This window comes from Indicator indicator, chromosome 2 (assembly GCF_027791375.1).
Source record: "Indicator indicator isolate 239-I01 chromosome 2, UM_Iind_1.1, whole genome shotgun sequence".
In the NCBI taxonomy this organism is placed as follows: domain Eukaryota; kingdom Metazoa; phylum Chordata; class Aves; order Piciformes; family Indicatoridae; genus Indicator; species Indicator indicator.
In genome coordinates, this window is record NC_072011.1 from 18,634,730 (window position 1) to 18,648,400 (window position 13,671).

The following is a 13,671-nucleotide window of genomic DNA, read 5'->3' on the forward strand; positions in this document are numbered from 1 at the left end:
TCTCTAATTTTTTTCCTACATGACCTAGCTACATCCTTAAACATTTCATGGGGCACCTCCCCTTTTTTCCAAAGGTGATACACTCTCTTTTTTTCCCCTAATTTGTTCAGAAGCTCATTGCCCATCCAGGCTGGCCATCTACTCCAATCAGCTCCTCTTCCGCCACATGGACACAGCCTTTTCCTGCACCTTCAAGATTTCTTTCTTGAAGCAGGTCCAGCCCTCCTGGACCCCTTTGTTTTAAAGGGCTGTTTCCCAAGGTACCTTCTGAGTTAGTTCCTTAAGTAATCTGAAGTCTGCCCTCTGGAAGTGCAGAGTGAAAGCTTTGTTGATGCCCCTCTTAGTTTGACTGCATATTGAAAACTGAATTATCTCATGGTCACTGCACCCCAGGCAGCCTCCGACCACCACATCTCCCACCAACCCTTCTCTATTTGTAAAAAGAAGGTAAAGCAAAGCCTTACCCCCAGTGGCCCCACACAGCAACTGTGATAAGAAGCTATCTTCCATACACTCCAAGAACCTTCTAGACTACCTCCTCTCTGTTATGTTCAGCTCCAGTAGATATCTGGCAGGTTAAAGTTGCCCATAAGAGCAAGATTTGGTGATCTTGAGAAAGCCTCTAGCTGCTTAGAGAATAATTCATTAACCTCTTCATCCTGGTTGTGTGGTCTATAACAGACTCCCACCAAGATGTCAGCCTTGCTGGCCTTCCCTTTAAGAAAAGGCTTCCATCTAATTTAAATATGGAAATGATGCAATAATTTCCAGAGCTAATATTAAGTTTTCTGTTACATACCCTGAAATTCTGTGGATATATCTAAAATATTTTTTGCATGCATTGGGATTATCATTATCACATAGATAGAAATCACTAAAGGAATAGGGCTAGCACATAATTTGAGAGATCTCCATGCCCATTCCTGGACCACTGCTGACGTCTATCTAACCTTTTGCTCAACACTGCAAGGCTGAAGTTTCCATGACTTCCCTCTAAACCGCCTATTCCAGAAGTCCATTTTCCCTGATGCTTATATTAAATCATCCTTGTTGATATTTAAGCATATTGTTGCTTTCCTGTACTGACATGACAGATACACAGCAGCTAAATCTCTTCCTCTTTAGAGTCACTCATTGCTATAGAAAGGCTGCTGTGATGTCTTCCTTTCCTCTGCTCATTTCCAGACTAAACAAGCCCTCAACCTTTCCTTCAAGACCCCTGTGTTTTAGAACTTTGTGCCCTGTTTGCTTTCTTGTGGGGTCCTCCCTGAACTGCAGCTCTGACAAGTGGGTAAAGCTCTTCCACTGTGGCCTTACTAGCAGATGAGCAAAATAATTACGTTTCATGCTTAATTACTCCCCTTCCTATAGCCCATAATAGTGCTGGCCTTGTTTGCTGTAGCACATCACTGGGGCATGCTCAGCTTGTGATTATTATGACACTGGGTCTTTACTGCAGAACTGCTGCTTGACCAGTTGTTTCCCATTTGTATTTATGTGCAGCTCATTACATTGAGCTCCGTGACAGTTCTGCATTTGCTCTAATTGAACTTCCGGAAAGATGATGTTTTCTAAGCTACTCTGCTACTTTATGAAGGTCATGTTCATCTCCTCACTTCCAACAAGCTTGTTTTGCTCTATGCATTTATTAAGTGTACTTTCTAACCTTTCATCCAAGCTGTCAGTGAGAATACTAAATATTACCAGAACATGGAAAAACACATGCAGAACTACAATTAATGGTGTATTATTGAGAACTGCTCCCTGTGCATGGTTTCCAAATCATTTATGCACTCACATAATGATCATAGAATCACAGATTCACAGGGGTTTGAAAGGATCTCTGGAGATCACCTAGACCAACCCCCCTGCTAATGCAGGTAATATCTAGATCAGGTTGCACAGGAATGCATCCAGGCAAGTTTTGAAAGTCTCCAGAGAAGGAGACTTCACAACCTCTCTGGGCAGCCTGGTCCAATGCTCTGTCACCCTCAAAGTAAAGAAGTTTCTCCTTGAGTTTAAATGAAACCTCCTGTGTTCTAGTCCAGTTTCCCTAGCACACATGAGAACAGAAACCATTCAAGTAGTCTGCCCTACAGTCTTGTTGAAATAAAGCAGATTATACTAGTAGCTTTTAAAATGAAGTATTGTATACACTTGGAAAATGAAAGCATTATGGAGAAAAGATTTCAAGTGAGAATACAGTCTGACTGACAACTGATTTTACATCCATATATCTACTTCTATGAAATATGTGCTCTACTGGAATATTGTTCAGTTTAGGGTTTCATAGCCTCTTAAAATTGAGTTTTGTTCAGTGGAAACTCCCACTAAGAATGTGACAAAATCATACCACTACAGTACTTCCTTTGGAAATAAATCAGTTTCACAGCTTCACAAAATTCCAAGATGCAAAATTACTGTTTACTATTTATCTTGCATAGCTTCTTGATCAGAAACATACTTAACAAGGACTGCTAAGACCAACAAGACTGATGATACTGAGCCTTTCAAAGAAAGGATCATCATTTACTGAATCTTTATGGAGATATAAGCCAATTTCACAAATAAAGGAGGCACAGATCACTGTTACCTAATATGGGTTATTTGGCAGACCTTTTCTACTTCTCATTCTATGATATATTCTGCTTATGTTATCTGAGCTACTCACAAGATTGCTTCCTGAGGCAAAGACAGAGCCCCCAGTTCCTTCCCAGTGACACACAATATTATATTTTCAGTTCTGGACTGGAAGAATTAGGGGCCAGGAAAAACTGAAATATGAGCTAGTGATTAAATACAACACAAAGTCCATCTTCCCTTCAATTAACAAGAAATTTGATTTTATTTGATATCTAGGGCTACATCCCATTGGATTTCCAGTGAAAGGAATCATAGAATGGCTTAGGTTGGAAGGGACCTTACCATTTACTCCAACCCCCCTGTCATGGACAGGGACACCTCTCAACTAGACTTGGTTGCTCAAGGCTTCAAAAGAAGAGAGATACTGACTTTTCTCCAAAACATATCTGGTTACAGAGAGGCAGCAACATGAATAATACACACAAATACTTTTGACCTTCTCCAGTGCAACAGAAGGAAATAGGAGAAGGAAGGATGGGCAAGACAGCCTGACCGAGGACTGCTCGTGACGTACTGCCTGCTGTCTGACCACCGAGGCAGAGGATTCCCACAAAAAACTCCCTTGTTAGGGGAAGTCAAAAGTCCTGAGGCTGGGATAAACCAGATGTCTGTGTCTCTCTGAGAACAGATCTAAGGATTTTAAATTCAAAGATTTATGAGACTTCACTGGAAAATGTAGACATCCAAATACCAAAATTACCTTTGTCTTTTTGTCAGAGGCAGGGCTAGGATTTCTGACCTTTCCTGGGATCAAGACTTTTGCTAACAAGGAAAGAGAAAGACAGAAACACAGCTTGAGAAAAAAAAAAACAAACAAAACCAAAACAAAAAACTCCCAAAAACCCCACAAAATAACAAACAAAAAACCAAACCAAATCAACCAACCAAAACCAAACACAAACAAACAAAACCCACAAATAAACAAAAAAAACACAAACAAAACAAAACAAGCAGGCAGCATCTGGCTTAGGAGCAGAAGAGCTGATAGCCTTTTGACATGGAAAGATGTATGTGTCATAGCAGCTTCTCTCTTAAAAGATCAACATTGTTCTCTTTGCAATCTAGAAATGAAATCTGCTCAATTTGTCTACTTTACAAGCAAAGGAAAGATGAACTGCTAAGGGGTGAACTCTGCTTTCTGCGCAGGGTATCAACACACAGTCATGACCTGGCAGAGAAAGAGGGATGAAGGGGACTGCACCATACTGCTCAGTAGTTGAACTGCCCTCTCTCTCTGTGGATATAGGCATATCTTGCCTATGGGCTTCATGTGCTTAGAAGAGTCCTGAGCTCCAAGATGTGGACAGGATACTGCTTCGTTCCTCCCAGACCAATGACACCTGCATATGAGGTCATCCGAGTGAGTTCCCAAGGGAGGGAACGGACAGGTGTTAGCAGGGTTGGACAAGATGACCTTTGAGGGTCCCTTCCAACCCAAGGCAATCTGTGAATCTGTTAGCACCAGCTGGCTCATACTGTTACAGTGGGGCACATTTCACAGGCCCAAGGGAATGCCAGGCTCAGCAGTCAAAGCCTGTGATGCCTGAGGCAAAGCTGGATGATTTCAGAGTTGCACCTCAACTGCAGGCAAAAGAGACAGAGTGGATAGGTTGATACTACTGTTACCTGAGAAATAAAAATAATTCATCTGCAGTAATTCTATAGTGGTCCAAAATCCTTGCATGATTATGATGCATGTTTTTGAAACATCCAGTGTATTTTTCCTTACTGATGCTTTTCTATGGTGGCTGAAGTTGCACACAGAAATGCAGCTCCAATGAACACAAAATCTCTTCTTACACCTCAAACAACGTGCAGGGGAGACAGTTCAGTCATGTGGAATGGGGTGGGGGACCATTCACCTCACCTGAGTTGGGTACACAATGATGGCACTCACTTATCTATGCTTAGGTGCCTAGTGCCTTTTCAGACATCCTAAAGGTTTTCTGTCTCATTAGCATGGGAATCATCATAGAACAGTTTGGGTTGGAAGGGACCATAACAATAATCTGGTTTCAATCCCCTTGCCATTGGCAGGGACAGCTCCTACCAGGCCAGGTTGCTCAAGGCACCATCCAACTGAGATTTGAACACTTCCAGGGCTGGAGCATCCCCATCTTCTCTAAGCAGACTGTTTCAGAGCCTCACCACCTTCATGTTAAAGAAGTTATTCCTAATGTCTAATCTAAATCTAAGTTCTTCCAGTTTGAAGTCATTGCCTCCCATGCTATCACTACATGCTTTTGTAAAAAGTTCCCCAGCTATGCTGTAGGAACCCTTCAGGACATCTTTAATGGCACATACATGCATTACTCTTTAGGCAAGCAAACCCATGATACCTGCCATGTGCTCAGCCAGAGTAATCCATAGCCACTCAATGATGGGAGGAGAATTGGTCCCATGCTTGCCTCAGTGTCTAACAGAAGTGGCAGAAGCAGCTGTGAGCTGTGAGCAATTGCTCTATACTACAGAGACAAAGCAGGCAGCCACGCAGAGTAAATGTTCTGCAAGGGTAAGGTTAAGTGAGATGAGTCCCACACATTTTTTTTCAAAAGTAGACAATATGAAACTGGATATAGTGTAGTGTTGGCGTATGGACTGACACTCGGTGTAATTAAGACCATAGTTACCAAACAGAGATTAATAGCAAATGCAAAACTTTCCCTTATATTAGCAAGCAGTGTAAAATTGACAAAATTTAACTGAATTTAAATATCAATTAAAGTTTATGGGTAGAGAGTAGACTACATGAACTACCTTGATCTGATTGTTTCTTGAAGTCAAATGTCCTTTACAGTAAGGAAATGCTGATGATTGTTTACACTTGAATTACATTATGAAGGTCCTGATATTAGAAAAGACTGTCAAGGGAATAACAACATTTGGAACATCATGTGTTACATATTTTGTTGTCATATCTACAAGCAATAGGAAATTTGAAAGTTATAATGGTGCTTTCTATGACTAAGGAGGGTTTGGGGAAAAATGAATAGTAATGTTCAGTATCTGCAAACTGTTATTTCTGTTCCTGTACACAAAAAAAATCTTATAATTGATCATTTTCAAACAAATGAACAGGCAAACATTAAGCAGAAGTACTAGAATATATCAAAGAGACATGATATCATAAAGATATCAGGGATATAAGGAAAAAGGGAAGCCATAATGTGCTAAAATCAAATAACATCTAATTACAATGGATAACTAAACATCTAAACTTTCAAAAAATTTGTTTAGAAATATTCTTTATAACTAACAAGGATCTGCCAGTTTAACAAACACATGAGGCAGCTTAAAATATGAGAAAATACTAGACTAGACAGAGATAGTATATACTATTCTTGAAAGCAATTTAAAATAATTAGAACAAATCCTATATAACATGATTTTTAAATCTGCTTAACATTAAAAGCCTTTCTGCATTGGATATGGTGTCGCACGTGACATTGGTTAGAAATTAACTTTTCAAAGGCATACTGCATTCTGTAATTAAGACTGAGTCAGAAATGATAATCCAGTTGCCAGTCCAAAATACAGACTGGGACAACTTTTTATGGGAGTGGGAGAGTTCTGTGCTGGAGGAGGAATCTCATAGCCTTGCAGCAGTTTCCCTGGTGTGTGACTGAAAACACATGTACTGTACTGCACTGCACAAGTCAACACTGTAGCCACCTCTGACCTCTCCACTTTCTTCCCCTCCTTTCAGGTAATATACGCCTGGGTTTTTTTCACTCCATACATATCTTCCTTCAGCAAGAATTCTGTAATCTAAACTGTATCCTCATTGCAGCTGTGCAAACTCTGGCCAAACTCACTCCTTGGGTTTATCTCATCCATTGTTGGCAACTCTGAAGAGCTTCTCCTGAGCTCCATGATGTTATGTTTTTCTGCAAAGCTTCTCCTTCTGAAGAGAGCTGCTCACGTGAGAATCTGAGTTTTCATCTTTCAGTTTATTTTTTTATACTCATAGATGAAACGAAAAGGTGCAAAATATTATTTTAGCTGCTGATAGGCTCTGAAGAGGCTGAGAAAAACAGAAGGCAAAAGAAAATGGAATTCCAGAGCCTTAATTTTATGTTTTAAAGATTTTGAAACCAGTCTCATAATTTTTGAAGCCACAGTTTTAGAATGTTTGACATTTGCAAGACAAGAAACATCCAAATTTGCTGTCTTACAGCTTTTCAGGCTGAAGCAGTTATCCTACTCTGCCTTGCCATGAGAGAGACAAAGATTTATGTTTGTTATGGAGTATGTCTGTAAAGTTACATGACTGAATCTTGACCAAGAGCCAACTCTGGACATACTTGCTAGAGCACTTCATCTACATTCAAGCCAAACAGTGCTCATCAAGGTGGATACAATATGGCAGAGGGTGTGAGCTGGAAACTGCAAACAACACTTCAAAGTGTTAATGAAGAGCAGCCTTAATCTCTTCTCAGATGAGCTTGACTGCAGGAATGCTTCTGGTTTGCTTCAAGGCAAAGGCATATCCATAAGCACAGCAGGGTTCAACCCTTTTGTGCTGTGCTGAAGTAGTGAAGATGGGCTCACAGTCTGGTGGTGCAGAGAGCTGGTACACAGCATCCTCCTGGAAAAACTGGCTGCTCGTAGCTTGGATGGGTGGACACTTCACTGGGTTGAAAACTGGTTGGATGGCTGGCCCCAAAGAGTGGTGCTGAATGGAGTTAAATCCCATTTGTGGCCAGTCACAAGTGGTATTCCCCAGGGCTTGATATTTGGGGCAGTTCTATTTAGCATCTTTATCTACGCTCTGAACAAGGGTATTGAGTGAACCCTCAGTAAGTTTGCAGATGACACTAAATTGGGTGGGAGTGTTGATCTGCTTGAGGGTACAAAGGCTCTGCAAAGAGATCTCGACAGGCTGGATTGACGGGCTGAGGTCAGTTGTATGAGGTTTAACAAGACCAAGTGTTGGATCCTGCACTTGGGTCACAACAATCCCATGCAACACTACAGGCTTGAGGCAGAGTGACTGGAAAGTTGCTGGGCAAAAAAGGACCTGGTGGTGCTTGATGACAGCTGGCTGAATATGAGCCAGCAGAGTTCCCAGGTGGCCAAGAGGGCCAACAGCATCCTGGCCTGGATCGGGAATAGTGAAGCCAGCAGGAGCAGGGAAGTGGTCCTGCCCCTGTACTTGGCACTGGTGAGGCTGCAGCTTGAATACTGTGTTCAGTTCTGGGTCTTTCACAACAAGAAAGACATTGACTTGCTGGGGCATGTCCAGAGAAGGTCAACAAAGATGGTGAAGAACAGTTTTATGAGGAGCGACTGAGGGACATGAGGTTGTTCAGCCTGGAGAAGAGGAGCCTATGGGGAGACCTCATTGCTCTCTACAACTACCTGAAAAGAGGCTGTAGTAGTGAGGTGGGGGTTGGTCTCTTCTCCCTAGTATCAGGTGACAGAATGAGAGGAAATGGCCTGAAATAGTGCCAGGGAGATCTAGATTGGCTATTAGGAAAAATTTCTTTACTGAAAGAATAGTCAGGCATTGGAATAGGTTGCCCAGGGATGTGGTGGAGTCCCTGTCCCTGGAGGAGTTCAAGAAATGTGTGAACATGGCACTCTGGGACATGGTTTAGTGGCCATGGTGGTCATAGGCTGACTGTTGGACTTGATGATCCTAAGTGGTCTTCTCCAACCACAACAATTCTATCTTCTAAACATGGTGAGAGCATCCCAACCATGCAGCACATGTCCTGTCAGAGAGCCAGCAGTTGACAGCATGACTGCTCCTGTGCTGTGTCAGTCCTGTGAGATAAAGCCTTAAATTAACCTGGACCTCTTCACCTTGCAGGAGCCAGGACAACCTCCAAGTGGCTGTGACTTATTTAAGGGAGCTGTTTGGTGCCAGAGTCCAGGTGAATGCAATTTGTCCCAAACTGCTTGTTTCCCCCAGTGCAAGCCAGCGGGGAGAGGGAGTGCTCCCTGCTGGCACCTTCTGGCCTGACAGGCAGGTTGGGTGCTGTCACCTCCCAGCTGTGGGCCTGGAGTGTTCCTGTAACTGGTTGCACTGAGACAAAGTAAAAAATCATTGCACAATCACTGAAGATCAACTGGAATTAACTAACAAATTGTTTGCCAGCAGCACAGAGCACTTCTGTGTACTGTCTCGAAGCAGTAGCTGATAGTTGGACTTCCAACAATGTGGAGGAAGCAAGATGAAATCCAAATCAGCATCCCTACCCAGAAATGGAATTGAAGCTCATACAATTCTCTGTTTGTCAAAGCTGTATCACACAACCAACAAACTTAGATTTTTATTCTCTCTCACAGCTGAAGTCTCTTCTTGCATTTTTACTGTTGTGTCCCACCTCACCGAATACCTTATGAATGTTTGGTTCCCAAAGGCAATCTCAAGAACATACAAAACTGTCCATAGTCCTTTGCTATATAGAATAGGAGGGGTACAAGTAAGGAGCAGGAGATTGAATAATCTCAGCGTGCAGGCATTTGCTGTTCCTTTCCATTAACTGACCAAGCTCTATCCCTAAAAGTTGAGTGATTTGTTGTTGTGGTTTTTTTCAACACCTTTTTGCTTACTGCTCCAGAAATTCATTGCTCTGATGGCTGGATTTTTTTTTTTAATTTGCACCTTACATTTATTCATGATCAATTTATATCCCTGAGGTTTGTGTCTACAATAAGCATTTTTTCTGTTTTTGTTTGTTTTTGTTTGTTTGGGTTTTTTTTTAGGTGTATACTACTTGAAGACAGTCTCCTTTCCAGACTTCCTTTTATTGGGTTACGTCATCATCCTCTTCCCTCTCAGTTTTTCAGTAGTTTGCCTCTGAGTCTTTTGCAGTTTGACTTGATCTTTCTTGAATGTGGATGATGAGACTTACATACTTTATCCTACAAAGGCCCATTTAGGGGCCTGGTAGAGAGAATCCCTTGGTAGGTAGTTCTGAAGCACCATGGAGTCCAGGAAGGCTGGACACTGTTCAAGAAGGAAATCTTAAAGTTGCAAGAACAGGCCATCACCATGTGCCAAAAGATGAGCAGAAGAAGAAGAAAGAAGGCGGCCAGCCTGGCTGAACAGAGAGATTTGGCTGGAACTGAGGAACAAAAGGAGAGTTTATGACTTTTTGGAAGAAGGGGCCGGGAAGTCAGGAGAGCAGCAAGGGTGTCATGAGGTTATGCAGGGATACAATCAGAAGGGCCGAAGCCCAGCTACTGCCATAAAAGACAATAAAAAAAGGTTTCTATGAATACATCAGCAATGAAAGAAAGAGCTAAGGAGAATCCCCATCCTTTATTGTATGTCAGGGGAAACACAGGGACAAAGGATGAGGAAAGGGCTGAGATACTTAATGCTTGCTTTGCCTCAGTAAGACCAATTGTTCTCAGGGTACCCATTCCTGAGCTGGAAGACAGGGATGGGAAACCAAGATTATGAAGCCTCCATAATCCAAGGGGAAATGGTCAGTGACCTACTACACCACTTAGGCATCCCATCTGTGGGACCAGATGGGATCTACCCAAGGGTATAGGAGGATCTGATAGAAGTGCTCACCAAGCCACATAAAATCATTTACCAGCAGTCCTGGATAACTGGGGAAGTCCCACTTGACTGGAGGTTAGCAAATGTGATGCCCATCTGCAAGAAAGCCCTGAAAAAGGACCTGGGGAACTACAGACCTGTCAGTCTGACCTTGGTGCCAGGGAAGGTTATGAAGCAGATCATCTTGAGTGCTGTCACATGGCATGTGCAGGACAATCAGGTTATCGAGCCTAGTTAGCATGAATTCATGAAAAACAAGTCCTGCTTGGCTAACCTGATCTTAGTGGAAGAGGGAAAGACTGTGGATGTTGTCTATCTAGACTTTAGTAAATCCTTTGACACATTTCCCACAGCATCATCCTGGAAAAAACTGATTGCTCAAGGCTTGGATGGGAGCTTCACTGGATAAAAAAGTAGCTGGATGGCTGGGCCCAAAGAGTGGTAGTGAATGGAGTTTAATCTGGTTGGAAGCTGGTCACAAGTGGTGTTCCCCAGAGCTCAGTATTGGGGATGGTTCTCTTTAACATTTTTATTAATGATCTAGAAAAAAGGTTTGAATGCACCATCAGTAAGTTTGCAGATAATACCAAGCTGGGCATGGTTGTCAATCTGCTTGAGGGTAGAAAGGCTATTAGGAGGGTCCTGGTCAGGCTGGATCAATGGGCCAAGGCCAATGGTATGAGGTTCAAAAAGGTCAAGTGTGGGGTTGGGCACTTGGATCACAACCCCATGAAACGCTACAGGCTTGGGGCAGAGTGGCTGCAAAGCTGCCTAGCCCAATGGAAAAGGACCTGGGGGTGTTGATTTGACAGCCAGCTGCACATGAGCCATCAGTGTGCTCAAGTGGCCAAGGAGACCAAGAGCATCCTGGCTCGCATTAGAAATAGTGTGGCAGACAGAACTAAGGAAGTGATTGTCCTCCTGTACTTGGCACTGGTGAGGCTGCAACTCAAATTCTGTGTGCAGTTTTGGGCTTCTCACTACAACAAGAGCATTAAGGTGCTGGAACGTGTCCAGAGAAGGGCAATGAAGCAGGTGAGGGTTCTAGAACTAGAGCACAAGTACTACAAGGAGAGGCTGAGGGAACTGGGGTTCTTCAGCTTGGAGAAAAGGAGGCTGAGGCAAGACCTCATTGCTCTCTACAACTACCTGAAAGGAGGTTATAGCAAGGACAGGTGTCAGTTACTTCTCCCAAGTAGCTTGTGATAGGGAGAGAGAAAAGTTGTACCAGAGGAGGTTTAGGTTGGATATTAGGAAATATTTCTTCAGGGAAAGGGAAGGATGCCCCAGGAAGTGTTGGAGTCACCATCCCTGAAGGTATTTAAAAGACACAGAGATATGGCACTTAAGAATAGGGTTTAGTGGTGGACTTGGCAGTGTAAGTTTCATAGTGGAACTAGATGATCTTAAAGGCCTTTTCCCAACCTAAATGATTAATAATTCTATGATTCTATGATAAAGGCACTGATAACCTCACTCTCTGTTGGAGATATCTTTCATCCAAAAGGAATTTCAGAAACTGCTTATTTCTCTAAATGCCTGAATTTATATTTGTACTATGACATTTCATCTTGGTCTTTCAGCATCTCTTTGGGATAAAAGGTATCCCTCTGCAGTTGCCTACCAGGGTTTTGCCAATCTGCAGAATGAACATGTTGCTCTGTTTACATTGTCTTCTGCCTGGCTTTAGCCACACAGTGGAGACTATCATCTTCCTTCCTACATACCCTTTGCAGTTTCCACTCTGCAGTGAAATACCATTTCCAATAGCTGCAGTGCAGGAATTGCCTTCCTGGTTAATTAAAAATGTGTGAATAACCATGAAAGGTGAACTTTGCAACCTAGAGCTCCTCATGAAGATCCTGAAATTGCTTGAAAATATCAAATCTACATTTAAATGTAATTATTTATATTTAGCTTTAATTACTGTCTTAAATATCTTTATTGTAGGTGCAAGCTTTGATCTGTCATTACATTAGTGTGGTTTCTTTGTGACCTTAGCTGGTATTGATCAGAAAGCAAATAATTACAGTGCTCATTCTGTCATGTCGAGCCTGGCATTAAAAACATTTTAGCATTCTTAATTTAAAACTTATATATATTACACAAACAGAATGCCTCTTACTCCCATACTCTTGCTATTCTATAAATATCTCTGTATTGATGCTAGATCCATCCAGCAATAAATAAGCAGAAGACACTCTTCCTGTAGGTCATTTTCTTTCAGGTCATTAACCTAGTTTTGCAGTCTGGCTCATCTCTGCAAATTCTAAAAGCAGTGAGTGAATCTATACTGGTGTTACTGTGCATCCATTTCCCTTATTCCAACATAAAAATAATTCCTCAGAGAATCACTACAGGACTACAGAGCTTCAGGGCACAGGCAAGACTCTTGCACCTGCCAAAGGCTATTGGCTGCTAGTATGCCAGCTATGGTCTCTCAGTTACTTACTATTGAACCCATACTGGAGGTTTAACTGGATGAACAGATTTTGTTTCTATGTTCACACACATTACATTTTAGAATGCCTAAATAAGCTCTTTTTTCCCCTTTTTTCCTTTTAAAAAAATCTTCAATATCCTTCTTAATAAAAACCGTCTTTCTATAAATAATTATGATAATTAGCAAAACACTTAAGTAAGCAATGTTATTCACACTACTGCAAGAAATCTTAATGGAGAAGATCAGAGAATGCTATTATTTCACCAATTCCTGAGCCCACCTTTTTCTTCTAAAATACAGACCCAGCCACCCTTCGTGTTAACACAGAAACATCTCCATCACCACTATTTTTCTCCATTAACTCTGACAAAGAGTGTGATTTGTTTTTAAACAATGGTTTTTGCATGTTTGACATCACTGCTTTTAAAATGATCCCTTTTGCACATATCCACTTCTAGAATCCAGTGAAGTGCCAATGTTGTTGGGCATTCAATATCAGATTGTCAAAAACCTTTAGCTTTTTCAAACATATTATTGCCAGCAGATACTATTTTTAAAGAAATGATAGGATTAAAGTAAAATTCAACTCTGGTTGTGCAGAGACAAACGTTTTTTCTAAAAATGACAACCAGAACTATTCTTGCTGATTACTATAATCTTTCTTACTGTAACTACCACCGGCGTTTCTGAAGAGATATGACATTATGAAAAGCAGGAAAAATTGTTTGAAGCAGAGGAAGATAAAGAAACTTCAGACAACGGTTGGTTTCTAATCAGATTAATCTAACATCAAGAATATTAAATTCAAAATAATCTGAAGACCCTTAATTTTACCATGAAGACACATTCTGTTTCTTCTTTCAAACAAAATTTCAGCACAAAGGAAAATTCCTTTACTTTAAGCAAACTTTTACGTAAAACAAGGTGTTGCAGTAGAAGGCATATGAGATGTACTAAAAAGAGCAAAATATCTCAGTGCCAAAATAGCATGTAAAAAAAATTAAAATATGGTAATTGTCTTATTAACTGTTAGGCTGTGTGTGCTTTAGCTCATATCACTAAC